Here is a 15,838-nt window from a genome sequence, read left to right on the forward strand (position 1 = left end):
AGGAGCTTGATCAGAAGTATCTTGATCATTATCATTAACTTCCTCTCTAGTCGGTGCAGGTACCTCAGGAACATTTTCTTGAGTTGCGCCATTTTCCGGTTCAAGAGGTAATACTTCATCAAGCTCTACTTTCCTCCCACTTACTTCTTTCGAGAGAAACTCTTTCTCCAGAAAGGACCCATTCTTGGCAACAAAGATCTTGCCTTCGGATCTGAGGTAGAAGATATACCCAACAGTTTCTTTAGGGTATCCTATGAAGACGCATTTTTCCGATTTGGGTTCGAGCTTTTCAGGTTGAAGTTTCCTGACATAAGCATCGCATCCCCAAACTTTTAGAAATGACAGCTTAGGTTTCTTCCCAAACCATAATTCATACGGTGTCGTCTCAACGGATTTCGACGGGGCCCTATTTAAAGTGAATGCGGCAGTCTCTAAAGCATAGCCCCAAAAAGATAGTGGTAAATCGGCAAGAGACATCATAGATCGCAGCATATCTAATAGAGTGCGATTACGACGTTCGGACACACCATTACACTGAGATGTTCCAGGTGGCGTGAGTTGTGAAACTATTCCACATTTTCTTAAGTGTGTACCAAACTCGTGACTCAAGTATTCTCCTCCACGATCTGATCGTAGAAACTTGATTTTCCTGTCACGTTGATTCTCAACTTCACTCTGAAATTCCTTGAACTTTTCAAAGGTCTCAGACTTGTGTTTCAATAAGTAGACATACCCATATCTACTCAAGTCATCAGTGAGGGTGAGAACATAACGATAGCCACCGCGAGCCTCAACACTCATTGGACCGCACACATCAGTATGTATGATTTCCAATAAGTTGGTTGCTCTCTCCATTGTTCCTGAGAATGGAGTCTTGGTCATTTTACCCATGAGGCATGGTTCGCACGTGTCAAATGATTCGTAATCAAGAGACTCTAAAAGTCCATCAGCATGGAGCTTCTTCATGCGTTTGACACCTATGTGACCGAGGCGGCAGTGCCACAAGTATGTGGGACTATCACTATCAATCTTACATCTTTTGGTACTTACACTATGAATATGTGTAGCATTACGCTCGAGATTCATAAAGAATAAACCATTCACCATCGGAGCATGACCATAAAACATATCTCTCATATAAATAGAACAACCATTATTCTCGGATTTAAATGAGTAGCCATCTCGAATTAAACGAGATCCTGATACAATGTTCATGCTCAAACTTGGCACAAAATAACAATTATTGAGGTTCAAAACTAATCCCGTAGGTAAATGTAGAGGTAGTGTGCCGACGGCGATCATATCGACTTTGGAACCATTCCCGACGCGCATCGTCACCTCGTCCTTCGCCAGTCTCCGTTTATTCCGCAGCTCCTGTTGTGTGTTACAAATATGAGCAACGGCACCGGTATCAAATACCCAGGAGTTACTACGATTACTGGTAAGGTACACATCAATTACATGTATATCAAATATACCTTTGGTTTTGCCGGCCTTCTTGTCTGCTAAGTATTTGGGGCAATTCCGCTTCCAGTGACCACTTTCCCTGCAATAAAAACACTCAGTCTCGGGCTTGGGTCCATTCTTTGGCTTCTTCCCGGCAGCTTGCTTGCTGGGCGCGGCAACTACCTTGCCGTCCTTCTTGAAGTTCTTTTTACCCTTGCCCTTCTTGAACTTAGTGGTTTTATTGACCATCAACACTTGATGTTCCTTTCTGACTTCTACCTCTGCTGATTTCAGCATAGCAAATACTTCAGGAATGGTCTTTTCCATCCCCTGCATATTGAAGTTCATCACAAAGCTCTTGTAGCTCGGTGGAAGCGACTGGAGGATTCTGTCAATGACCGCATCATCCGGGAGATTAACTCCCAGCTGAGTCAAGCGGTTATGTAACCCAGACATAGTGAGTATGTGCTCACTGACAGAACTATTTTCCTCCATCTTACAGCTGAAGAATTTGTCAGAGACTTCATATCTCTCGACCCGGGCATGAGCTTGGAAAACCATTTTCAGCTCTTCGAACATCTCATATGCTCCATGTCTCTCAAAACGCTTTTGGAGCCCCGGCTCTAGGCTGTAAAGCATGCCGCACTGAACGAGGGAGTAATCATCAGAACGTGCCTGCCAAGCGTTCATAACGTCTTGTTCTGCAGGGAGAACAGGTGCATCACCTAGCGGTGCTTGTAGGACATAATCTTTCTTGGCAGCTATGAGGATGATCCTCAGGTTCCGGACCCAGTCCGTATAGTTGCTGCCATCGTCTTTCAGCTTGGTTTTCTCTAGGAACGCGTTGAAGTTGAGGACTACGTTGGCCATTTGATCTACAAGACATATTGTAAAATTTAGACTAAGTTCATGATAATTAAGTTCATCTAATCAAATTATAATGAACTCCCACTCAGATTTGACATCCCTTTGGTCATCTAAGTGTTACACGATCCGAGTCGACTAGGCCGTGTCCGATCATCACGTGAGACGGACTAGTCATCGTCGGTGAACATTCTCATGTAGATCGTATCTTCCATACGACTCGTGTTCGACCTTTCGGTCTCCGTGTTCCGAGGCCATGTCTGTACATGCTAGGCTCGTCAAGTTAACCCTAAGTGTTTTCGCTGTGTAAAACTGTCTTACACCCGTTGTATGTGAACGTAAGAATCTATCACACCCGATCATCACGTGGTGCTTCGAAACGACGAACTGTAGCAACGGTGCACAGTTAGGGGAGAACACTTCTTGAAATTTTGTAAGGGATCATCTTATTTACTACCGTCGTTCTAAGTAAACAAGATGCATAAAACATAATAAACATCACATGCAATTATATAAAGTAGTGACATGATATGGCCAATATCATATAGCTCCTTTGATCTTCATCTTCGGGGCTCCATGATCATCTTGTCACCGGCATGACACCATGATCTCCATCATCATGATCTCCATCATCGTGTCTTCATGAAGTTGTCACGCCAACGACTACTTCTACTTCTATGACTAACGCGTTTAGTAATAAAGTAAAGTAGTTTACATGGCGTTCTTTAATGACACGCAGGTCATACAAAAAATAAAGACAACTCCTATGGCTCCTGCCGGTTGTCATACTCATCGACATGCAAGTCGTGATTCCTATTACAATAGCATGAACATCTCATACATGACATATAGATCATTCATCATTCATCACAACTTTGGCCATATCATATCACAAAGCACTTGCTGCAAAAACAAGTTAGACGTCCTCTAATTGTTGTTTGCAAGTTTTACGTGGCTGAAGTAGGGTTCTAGCAAGAACGTTTTCTTACCTACGTGAAACCACAACGTGATTTGTCAACTTCTATTTACCCTTCATAAGGACCCTTTTCATCGAATCCGCTTCAACTAAAGTAGGAGAGACAGACACCCGCCAGCCACCTTATGCAACTTGTGCATGTTAGTCGGTGGAACCGGTCTCACGTAAGCGTACGTGTAAGGTTGGTCCGGGCCGCTTCATCCCACAATACCGCTGAAGCAAGATAAGACTAGTAGCGGCAAGAAAGTTGACAAATCTACGCCCACAACCAATTGTGTTCTACTCGTGCAAGAAGAACTACGCATAGACCTAGCTCATGATGCCACTGTTGGGTAACGTTGCAGAAAATAAAAATTTTCCTACTCGTTTCACCAAGATCATCTAGGAGTTCATCTAGCAACGAGTGAATAGATGCATCTACATACCTTGTAGATCGCGAGCGGAAGCGTTCAAAGAACGGGGATGATGTAGTCGAACACGACGTGATTCGAATCACCGGAGATCCTAGCACCGAACGGACGGCACCTCCGCGTTCAACACACGTACGGAACAGCCACGTCTCCTCCTTCTTGATCCAGCAAGGGAGGGAGGAGAGGTTGAGGGAGATGGCACCAGCAGCAGCACGACGGCGTGGTGTTGATGGAGCTGCAGTACTCCGGCAGAGCTTCGCTAAGCAATAAGGAGGTGGAGGAGGTGTTGGGGAGGGAGAAGGAGGCAACCAAAGGCCAAGGACTCAAGGTATGAAGTCCCTCCTCTCCCCCACTATATATAGGGGTGCCAAGGGGGGTGGCCGGCCCTAGGAGATCCAATCTCCTAGGGGGTGCGGCGGCCAAGGGGGGTTTCCCTCCCCCCCAAGGCACCTAGGAGGTGCCTTACCCTCCTAGGACTCTTTCCCCCTTAAACCCTAGGCGCATGGGCCTATGTGGGGCTGGTGCCCTTGGCCCAAGCAGGCCAAGGCGCACCCCCTACAGCCCATGTGGCCCCCGGGGATGGGTGGCCCCACCCGGTGGGCCCCCGGGACCCCTCCGGTGGTCCCGGTACAATACCGATAACCCCGAAACTTGTCCCGATGCCCGAAACAGGACTTCCCATATATAAATCTTTACCTCCGGACCATTCCGGAACTCCTCGTGACGTCCGGGATCTCATCCGGGACTCCGAACAACATTCGGGTTACTGCATATACATATCCCTACAACCCTAGCGTAACTGAACCTTAAGTGTGTAGACCCTACGGGTTCGGGAGACATGTAGACATGACCGAGATCGCTCTCCGGTCAATAACCAACAGCGGGATCTGGATACCCATGTTGGCTCCCACACGCTCCACGATGATCTCATCGGATGAACCACGATGTCGAGGATTTAATCAACCCCGTATGCAATTCCCTTTGTCAATCGATATGTTACTTGCCCGAGATTCGATCGTCGGTATCCCAATACCTCGTTCAATCTTGTTACCGGCAAGTCACTTTACTCGTACCGTAATGCATGATCCCGTGACCAAACACTTGGTCACTTTGAGCTCATTATGATGATGCATTACTGAGTGGGCCCAGTGATATCTCTCCGTCATACGGAGTGACAAATCCCAGTCTCGATCCATATAAAACAATAGATACTTTCGGAGATACCTGTAGTGCACCTTTATAGTCACCCAGTTACGTTGTGACGTTTGATACACCCAAAGCACTCCTACGGTATCCAGGAGTTATACGATCTCATGGTCGAAGGAAGAGATACTTTGACATTGCAAAAACTCTAGCAAACGAACTATACGATCTTGTGCTATGTTTAGGATTGGGTCTTGTCCATCACATCATTATCCTAATGATGTGATCCCGTTATCAATGACATCCAATGTCCATAGCCAGGAAACCATGACTATCTATTGATCAACGAGCTAGTCAACTAGAGGCTTACTAGGGACATGTTGGTGTCTGTTATTCACACATGTATTACGATTTCCGGATAACACAATTATAGCATGAATAAAGACAATTATCATGAACAAAGAAATATAATAATAATGCTTTTATTATTGCCTCTAGGGCATATTTCCAACAATAGACTGCCCACTACATCTTATCCTGTCAATGATCAAGATGCAGTTCGACGAGCATATATCCTCAAGCGTCCGTTCCAACCATATGCACATACATCGAACGAGATGCTTTCTCCAAAGTGAATGAAAATAATATAATTGAGACTTTCAAGGTCTTGAGAAGGCGGTATACCGACAAATAAGGTGTGTTATATTTTACGCAAATGTAAGACTTGAACATGAATTTTAACATGCTTTGAAAGACCTTATTGATATGTGCTTTGGATATATTATGTGTGCATATGTTGGTTTGTTAAATTTTTGGTATAAATTTTATTTTGTGCCAATTGGACCACCCTAAAATAAAATCCTGGCTACGCCACTAAACCCAAGGCCCAGTGCAAATTGCTGGTTTTTTTGCCTATTTCGGTGTTTCGCAGAAAAGGAATATCAAACGGAGTCCAAACGGAATGAAACCTTCGGGAGCATGATATTTGGAACAAACGTGGGACGTCAAGAAACAACCGAGGAGGCCATGAGGCAGGGAGGCACGCCTGCCCCCCCTGGGCGCGCCCCCATCCTCGTTGGCCCCTCGTGGCTCCACCGACCTACTTCTTCCTCCTATATATACTCATATACACTGAAAACATCCAAGAGCACCACGAAACCATATTTCCACCGCTGCAACCTTCTGTACCCGTGAGATCCCATCTTGGGGACTTTTTCCGGTGCCCCGCCGGAGGGGGCATCGATCACGGAGGGCTTCTACATCAACACCATAGCCTCTCCGATGATGTGTGAGTAGTTTACCTTAGACCTTTGGGTCCATAGTTATTAGCTAGATGGCTTTTTCTCTCTCTTTGGATCTCAATACAAAGTTCTCCTCGATCTTCTTGGAGATCTATTCGATGTAACTCTTTTTGCGGTGTGTTTCTCGAGATCCGATGAATTGTGGGTATATGATCAAGATTATCTATGACCAATATTTGAATCTCCTCTGAATTCTTTTATGTATGATTTGTTATCTTTGCAAGTCTCTTCGAATTTTCAGTTTGGTTTGGCCTACTAGATGGATCTTTCTTGCAATGGGGGAAGTGCTTAGCTTTGGGTTCAATCTTGCGTTGCTCGATCCCAGTGACAGAAAGGGAAATGACACGTATTGTATTTATGCCATTGAGTATAAAAATATGGGGTTTATTTCATATTGCTTGAGTTTATCCCTCTACATCATGTCATCTTACCTAATGTGTTACTCTGTTCTTATGAACTTAATACTCTAGATGCATGCTGGATAGCGGTCGATGTGTGGAGTAATAGTAGTAGATGCAGGAAGGAGTCGGTCTAGTTGTCACGGACGTGATTCCTATATACATGATCATGCCTATATATTCTCATAATTATTCGCTTTTCTATCAATTGCTTGACAGTAATTTGTTCACCCACCGTAATACTTATGCTATCTTGAGAGAAGCCAGTAGTGAAACCTATGGCCCCCGGGTCTATTCTCCATTATATTAATCTCCCGTCAACAAGTTATTTCTGGCACCGTTTATTTTGCTATCTTTACTTTTAATCTTTAACATAAAAATACCAAAAATATTATCTTATCATCTCTATCAGATCTCACTTTTGCAAGTGGCCGTGAAGGGATTGACAACCCCTTTATCGCGTTGGTTGCAAGGTTCTTATTTGTTTGTGTAGGTACGAGGGACTTGCGTGTGGCCTCCTACTGGATTGATACCTTGATTCTCAAAAACTGATGGAAATACTTACGCTACTTTGCTGCATCACCCTTTCCTCTTCAAGGGAAAAACAACGCAGTGCTCAAGAGGTAGCTAGAAGAATTTCTGGTGCCGTTGTCGGGGAGGCTTACACCAAGTCAAGTCAAGATTCGATCTCCCGCCAATGTGCGATTTCTGGCGCCGTTGCCAGGGAGTCCACGCACAAGTCAAGACATACCAAGTACCCATCACAAACTCTTATTCCTCGCATTACATTATTTGCCATTTGCCTCTCGTTTTCCTCTCCCCCGCTACACCCTTGCCGTTTTATTTGCCCTCTTTTTTCGTTTGCTTTTTCTTTTGTTTGCTTCTTGTTTGCTTGTGTGTTGGATTGCTTGCTGTCACGATGGCTCAAGATAATACTAAATTGTGTGACTTTGTCAATACCAACAACAATGATTTTCTTAGCACTCCGATTGCTCCTCTTACCGATGCTGAATCTTGTGAAATTAATGCCGCTTTGCTGAATCTTGTCATGAAAGATCAATTCGCCGGCCTTCCTAGTGAAGATGCTACTACCCATCTAAATAGCTTTGTTGATTTATGTGATATGCAAAAGAAGAAAGATGTGGACAATGATATGATTAAACTGAAGTTGTTTCTGTTTTCCCTTAGAGATCGTGCTAAAACCTGGTTTTCGTCTTTGCCTAAAAATAGTATTGATTCATGGAATAAGTGCAAAGATGCTTTTATCTCTCTTAGAAATGATATTATGAATTCTAAGCAACTTGATCATGAACATGTTGCACAAGCTTAGGAGAGGATGAAATTAATGGTACGTAATTGCCCTACACATGGTTTGAATTTTGCTTCTAGAAATCTTTTAGATTCGGCCGCGGGAGGCACTTTTATGGAAATCACTTTAGGAGAAGCTACTAAACTCCTAGATAATATTATGGTTAATTTTTCTCAATGGCACACTGAAAGATCTACTAGTAAAAAGGTGCATGCAATTGAAGAGATTAATGTTTTGAGTGGAAAGGTGGATGAACTTATGAATTTTTTTGCTAATAAGAGTGTTTCTTTTGATCCTAATGATATTCCTTTATCTACTTTGATTGAGAATAATAATGAATCTATGGATGTGAATTTTGTTGGTAGGAACAATTTTGGTAACAACACTTAGAGACAAAATTTTAATCCTAGGTCGTATCCTAGTAATTCCTCTAATAATTATGGTAATTCCTACAACAATTCTTATGGAAATTTTTAATAAGATACCCTTTGATTTTGAGACTAGTGTTAAGGAATTTATGATTTGTCAAAAGAATTTCAATGCTTTGCTTGAAGAAAAATTGCCCAAGATTTATGAGTTGGCTAGGAACGTGGATAGAATTTCTCTTGATGTTGATTCTTTGAAACTTAGATCTATTCCACCTAAGCATGATATAAATGAGTCTCTCAAAGCCATGAGAATTTCCATTGATGAGTGCAAAGAAAGAACCGCTAGGATGCATGCTAAAAAAGATTGCTTTGTGAAAGCGTGTTCTTCTAGTTTCCATGATAATAATGATGAAGATCTAAAAGTTATTGATGTGACTCCTATTAAATCTTTGTTTTGCAATATGAATCTTGATAATGATGGGACTGGAGATTAGTCAACTTTTGTTAGAAGGCGTCCCAATGATTCAGAGTTTTTAGATCTTGATGCAAAGTTTGGTAAAAGTGGGATGGAAGAGGTCAAAACTTTAGATAGCAATGAACCCACTATCTTGGATTTCAAGGAATTTAATTATGATAATTGCTCTTTAATAGATTGTATTTCCTTGTTGCAATTCGTGCTAAGTTCTCCGCATGCTTATAGTCAAAATAAGGCTTTTACTAAACATATCGTTGATGCTTTAATGCAATCTTATGAAGAAAAACTTGAATTGGAAGTTTCTATCCCTAGAAAACTTTATGATGAGTGGGATCCTACTATTAAAATTAAAATTAAAGATCATGAATGATATGCTTTGTGTGATTTGGGTGCTAGTGTTTCAGCAATTCCTAAAACCTTGTGTGATTTGCTAGGTTTCCGTGAATTTGATGATTGTTCTTTAAACTTTCATCTTGCGGATTCCACCATTAAGAAACCTATGGAGGAATTAATGATGTGCTTATTGTTGCAAATAGGAATTATGTGCCGGTAGATTTCATTGTCCTTGATATCAGTTGCAATCCTTCATGTCCTATTATTCTTGGTAGACCTTTCCTTAGAACGATTGGTGCAATTATTGATATGAAAGAAGGGAATATTAGATTCCAATTTCCGTTAAGGAAAGACATGGAACACTTTCCTAGAAAGAAAATTAAATTACCTTATGAATATATTATGAGAGACACTTATGGATTGCATACCAAAGATGATAATACATAGATCTATCCTTGCTTTTATGCCTAGCTAGGGGCGTTAAACCATAGCGCTTGTTGGGAGGCAACCCAATTTTATTTTTGTTTCTTGCTTTTTGATTCTGTTTAGTAATAAATAATTCATATAGTCTCTGTTTAGATGTGGTTTTATGTTTTAAATTAGTGTTTGTGCCAAGTAGAACCTTTGGGAAGACTTGGGGAAAGTCTTTGCGATCTTGCTGTAAAAAACAGAAACTTTAGTGTTCACGAGATTTGCTGCCATTTTTTACTGGAGAGTGCGATTAGGTTGATTCTTTTTGCAGATGATTAATAGATAAATTCCTCACGTCCAGAAATTTATTTTAGAATTTGTGGAGTTCAAGAAGTTTGCGTTTTATACAGATTAGTACAGACTGTTCTGTTTTTGACAGATTATGTTCTTCGTGTGCTGTTTGCTTATTTTGATGAATCTATGGCTAGTAATGGAGTTTATGAACCATACAAAAGTTGGAATAAAGTAGGTTTAACACTAATATAAATAAAGAATGATTTCATTACAGTACCTTGAAGTGGTTTTTTGTTTTTTCCGCTAACGGCGAGATTTTCTTTTAAGTTTTGTGTTGTGAAGTTTTCAAGTTTTGGGTAAAGATTTGATGGATTATGGAACAAGGAGTGGCAAGAGCCTAAGCTTGGGGGTGCCCAAGGAACCCCAAGGTAAAATCCAGGGACAACCAAAAGCCTAAGCTTGGGGATGCCCCGGAAGGCATCCCCTCTTTCGTCTTCGTCCATCGGTAACTTTACTTGGAGCTATATTTTTATTCACCACATGATATGTGTTTTTCTTGGAGCGTCTTGTATGATTTGAGTCTTTGTTTTTTTATTTTACCACAATCATCCTTGATGTACACACCTTTTGAGAGACACACACATGAATCGGAATTCATTAGAATACGCTATGTGCTTCACTTATATCTTTTGAGTTAGATAATTTTGCTCTAGTGCTTCACTTATATATTTTAGAGCACGGCGGTGGTTCTATTTTATAGAAATAATTGATCTCTCATGCTTTACTTATATTATTTTGAGAGTCCTTTAGAACAACATGGTAATTTGCTTTGGTAATAAAATTAGTCCTAATATGATAGGCATCCAAAATAAAAACCTGAAAGTGCATTAAATACCAAGAGAAGTTGGATACTTGATAGTTGTTTTGAGATATAAATGTGGTAATATTAGAGGTGTGCTAGTTGAGTAATTGTGAAATTCATAAATACTTGTGTTGAAGTTTGCAAGTCCTGTAGCATGCACGTATGGTAAACATTGTGTGACAAATTTGAAGCATGAGGTGTTCTTTGATTGCTTTCCTTATGAGTGGCGGTCGGGGACGAGCGATGGTCTTTTCCTACCAATCTATTCCCCTAGGAGTGTGCGCGTAGTGCTTGGTTTTGATGACTTGTAGATTTTTGCAATAACTATGTGAGTTCTTTATGACTAATATTGAGTCCATGGATTATACGCACTCTCACCCTTCCATCATTGCTAGCCTCTTCGGTACCATGCGTTGCCCTTTCTCACCTTGAGAGTTGGTGCAAACATCGCCGGTGCATCCAAACCCGGTGATATGATACGCTCTATCACACAAAAGCCTCCTTATATCTTCCTCAAAACGGCGACCATACCTACCTATTATGGCATTTCCATAGCCATTCCGAGATATATTGCCATGCAACTTTCCACCGTTCCGTTTATTATGACACGCATCATCATTGTCATATTGCCTTGCATGATCATGTAGTTGACATCGTATTTGTGGCAAAGCCACCATGCTTAATTTTTCATACAAGTCACTCTTGATTCATCACATATCCCGGTACACCGCCGGAGGCATTCACATAGAGTCATATTTTGTTCTAAGTATCGAGTTGTAATTCTTGAGTTGTAAGTAAATAAATGTGTGATGATCATCATTAGAGCATTGTCCCATGTGAGGAAAGGATGATGGAGACTATGATTCCCCCATAAGTCGGGATGAGACTCCGGATGAATAGAAAAAAGAAAGAAAAAAAGAGGCCAAGAAAAAAAAGAAAAAAAGAGAAGGCCCAAATAAAAAAATGAGAGAAAAAGAGAGAAGGGACAATGTTACTATCCTTTTTCCACACTTGTGCTTCAAAGTAGCACCATGATCTTCATGATAGAGAGTCTCTTATTTTGTCACTTTCATATACTAGTGGGAATTTTTCATTATAGAACATGGCTTGCATATTCCAATGATGGGCTTCCTCAAATGCCATAGGTCTTCGTGAGCAAGCAAGATGGATGCACGCCCACTTAGTTTCTTTGACGAGCTTTCATATATTTATAGCTCTAGTGCATCTGTTGCATGGCAATCCCTACTCCTTGCATTGACATCAATCGGTGGGCATCTCCATAGCCCATTGATTAGCCACGTCAATGTGAGACTTTCTCCTTTTTGTCTTCTCACACAACCTCAATCATTATATTCTATTCCACCCATAGTGCTATGTCCATGGCTCGTGCTTATATATTGCGTAAAAGTTGATAGAGTTTGAAAAGGCTAAGTATGAAACAATTGCTTGGCTTGCCATCGGTGTTGTGCATGTTGAGAGCATTTTGTGTGACGAAAATGAAGCATGGACAAACTATATGATTTTGTAGGGATAAGCCTTCTTTGGCTATGTTATTTTAATAAGACATAATTGCTTGGTTAGCATGCTTGAAGTATTCTTATTTTTATGTCTGCATTAAACTTTTATCTTGAATCTTTCGGATCTGAACATTCATGTCACAATAAAGAAAATTACATTGAAGAATATGCTAGAAAGCATTCCACATCAAAAATTCTGTTTTTTATCATTTACCTACTCGAGGACGAGCAGGAATTAAGCTTGGGGATGCTTGATTATTGTTCCATGCTATTATATATTCTGTTTTGGATGTTTAATGGGCTTTATTATACACTTTTATATTATTTTTGGGACTAACCTATTAACCCAAGGCCCAGTACAAATTGCTATTTTTTTTGCCTATTTCAGTGTTTCGCAGAAAAGGAATATCAAATGGAGTCCAAACGGAATGAAACCTTAGGGAGCGTGATTTTTGGAACAAACATGATCCAGAGGACTTGGAGTGGACGTCAAGAAACAACCGAGGAGGCCACAAGGCAGGGAGGCGCGCCTGCCCCCTGGGAGTGCCCCCCACCCTCATGGGCCCCTCGTGGCTCCACCGACCTACTTATTCCTCCTATATATACTCATATACCCTGAAAACATCCAGGAGCACCACGAAACCCTATTTCCACCGCTGCAACCTTCTGTACCCATGAGATCCCATCTTGGGGCCTTTTTCTGGCGCCCCGCCGGAGGGGGCATCGATCACGAAGGGCTTCTACATCAACACCATAGCCTCTCCGATGATGTGTGAGTAGTTTACCTCAGACCTTCGGGTCCATAGTTATTAGTTAGATGGCTTCTTCTCTCTCTTTGGATCTCAATACAAAGTTCTCCTCGATCTTCTTGGAGATCTATTCGATGTAACTCTTTTTGCGGTGTGTTTGTTGAGATCCGATGAATTGTGGGTTTATGATCAAGATTATCTATGAACAATATTTGAATCTACTATGAATTCTTTTATGTATGATTTGTTATCTTTGCAACTCTTCAAATTTTCAGTTTGGTTTGGCCTACTAGATTGATCTTTCTTGCAATGGGAGAAGTGCTTAGCTTTCGGTTCAATCTTGCGTTGCTCGGTCCCAGTGACAGAAAGGGAAATGACACGTATTGTATTGTTGCCATCAAGGATAAAAAGATGGGGTTTATTTCATATTGCTTGAGTTTATCCCTCTACATCATGTCATCTTACCTAATGTGTTACTCTGTTCTTATGAACTTAATACTCTAGATGCATGCTGGATAGCGGTCGATGTGTGGAGTAATAGTAGTAGATGCAGGCAGGAGTCGGTCTACTTGTCACGGACGTGATGCCTATATACATGATCATGCCTGTATATTCTCATAATTATTCGCTTTTCTATCAATTGTTCGACACTAATTTGTTAACCCACTGTAATACTTATGCTATCTTGAGAGAAGCCAGTAGTGAAACCTATGGCCCCCGGGTCTATTCTCCATTATATTAATCTCCCGTCAACAAGTTATTTCTGGCACCGTTTATTTTGCTATCTTTACTTTTAATCTTTATCATAAAAATACCAAAAATATTATCTTATCATCTCTATCAGATCTCACTTTTGCAAGTGGCCGTGAAGGGATTGACAACCCCTTTATCGTGTTGGTTGCAAGGTTCTTATTTGTTTGTGTAGGTACGAGGGACTTGCGTGTGGTCTCCTACTAGATTGATACCTTGGTTCTCAAAAACCGAGGAAAATACTTATGCTACTTTGCTGCATCACCCTTTCCTCTTTAAGGGAAAACCAACGCAGTGCTTAATAGGTAGCATGCTTATAGTTCAAATTTGAATTATGCACATTAAATGCCCAGAAACTCAATTAATGTATAAAAATGCCAAACGAACCCGGAATAATTTTAGATTTAAACATGACATTCATGTACTAGTTGCATGTTCACTGTACGTAAATGTTCTAGAAATTCAAACACCACCCTTTCCCTCTGTAACACCATTTTGTCTTTCAAAACATAATGAAAAAATCAGGTATACCACAAACAGTTTACTAGAAAGAATCATGTGGGATGTGATATAAAATATCTTGGCGCACCGTCTTGTCTGGCTTATGCAGGAAGCTTCGTCGTCTACAGTCCACCGCCCCCGCTCGAACCACACTTGCACGCCAGTTTCTCGCGGCACCGAGCAAAAAAATTTTGCCACCGCGGAAATATCTATCTCCATGCCCCTTCCTCCCACCAAAAGCCACATTTACACTGTTCCTCCTTGCTTTCCAAGTTCAAACATTCACTGCTACTTAATGGCAGCTCAGCCTCCTCGCCGGTGACCCTTCTTCTTGCAGCGCCGCCTAGTCGCCGGCTACCCTTCTTCTTGCAGCGCCGCCTCCTCGCCGATGATCCTTCTTCTTGTTGCACGGCCTCCTCGCCACCGACCCTTCTTCTTGTTGTGCGGCCTCTTCGATATGGTCAGGTAATCCACACCCCACCCACTCCATCCTCCTCCTTTCTCGTCCCACATGCTCTGACCGACGGCGCGACACCTTCCACCGAAATCACCGCCCCCTCCTCCAATTAAGCACCGCCCACACCCATTTTGCTCGCAGTATAACATGGAGCTTAGTAGCATGCGGCTACACGCGCGCACGAGGTCGCTATGGCTGCCATGCGCGTCGATCGCCAGATCTTGGAGGAGCACCTCGTCTTCGAGGCCACCATCGACACCGCCACGCGGTTGTCTACTTTAAAATACAGTTCGTGCTATTTTCTCGAGGCCACCGCCAGTGCCTTCTAGTAATTTGTCCTCTGTAATGTTAATATGCAATCTGATGTTGAGTTAACAGTTTGGTCCTCTGAAATGTAATGTTCAGTTAACACTTTGGTCCAACAATTGCTACATTTTGTAGTACTGTTCTCAAGCATTCTTTGTTTTGTTAACTGTCTTATCTTCTAGTACATGTTTCTATTCTGCAATGTCGTGCTCACTTAACTATTTTGGTTCATTTGGTCTGCTGTCCATTTAACTGTTTGGTTCAATTCTGCAATTTGATTTTCATTTGTTGTGGGTACAATTTTGTATTGTTATGCATGTGACACCAATCGAATTTGGCTGTACTCAATACATATTCTATTAATAGTATGGCAACTCTCAGTTAACCTGATCAAGATCTTCCTTATGTGTTTTCAGGGAAACAATGGGAGACACTGCGGTTTACCATCGAGGTTTGTTCCAGCAGGGTCCTTTGGCTAATAGCACATTATTGTGCAGTTGCAGGAATCATTCTAATATTTAGGTTTCTTACTATTTGGTCTTTCTGATGTAGGTCCTGCTGTCTGAGGCTTAGACCCACTATTCGACCCATTTTGCATATGGGGAAATGAGATGTCCATGTATATCATTCAAGTCAAGAAACTCAGAAAGATTGTTAGGATGAAGAAGCTTGCGACGGATAACAGCAAGATCTTTGTTTGCACAATGAAGAAGACATCGGACAACTATAGGATGGTACTAACTCTTTTACCTTGTTTTTACCCCTTGCGCCATTTCAAAATTTATAACAGCGGTTTATGCATAGCTTTGACTTTAGTACTTTTCAAAGCAGTTCCCTGATGATTACCTCTCAAACCACCTGCATGGTCAAGAGCCGAGGAAGGTATTCATTCAACACCAATGATACAATATTGAAGTCTTGCTGAAAAGAACGAAGGTTGGGCGGGCAATTATCCATAGCCACTGGCC

Source organism: Triticum aestivum, chromosome 5A (assembly GCF_018294505.1).
Source record: "Triticum aestivum cultivar Chinese Spring chromosome 5A, IWGSC CS RefSeq v2.1, whole genome shotgun sequence".
Taxonomy (NCBI): domain Eukaryota; kingdom Viridiplantae; phylum Streptophyta; class Magnoliopsida; order Poales; family Poaceae; genus Triticum; species Triticum aestivum.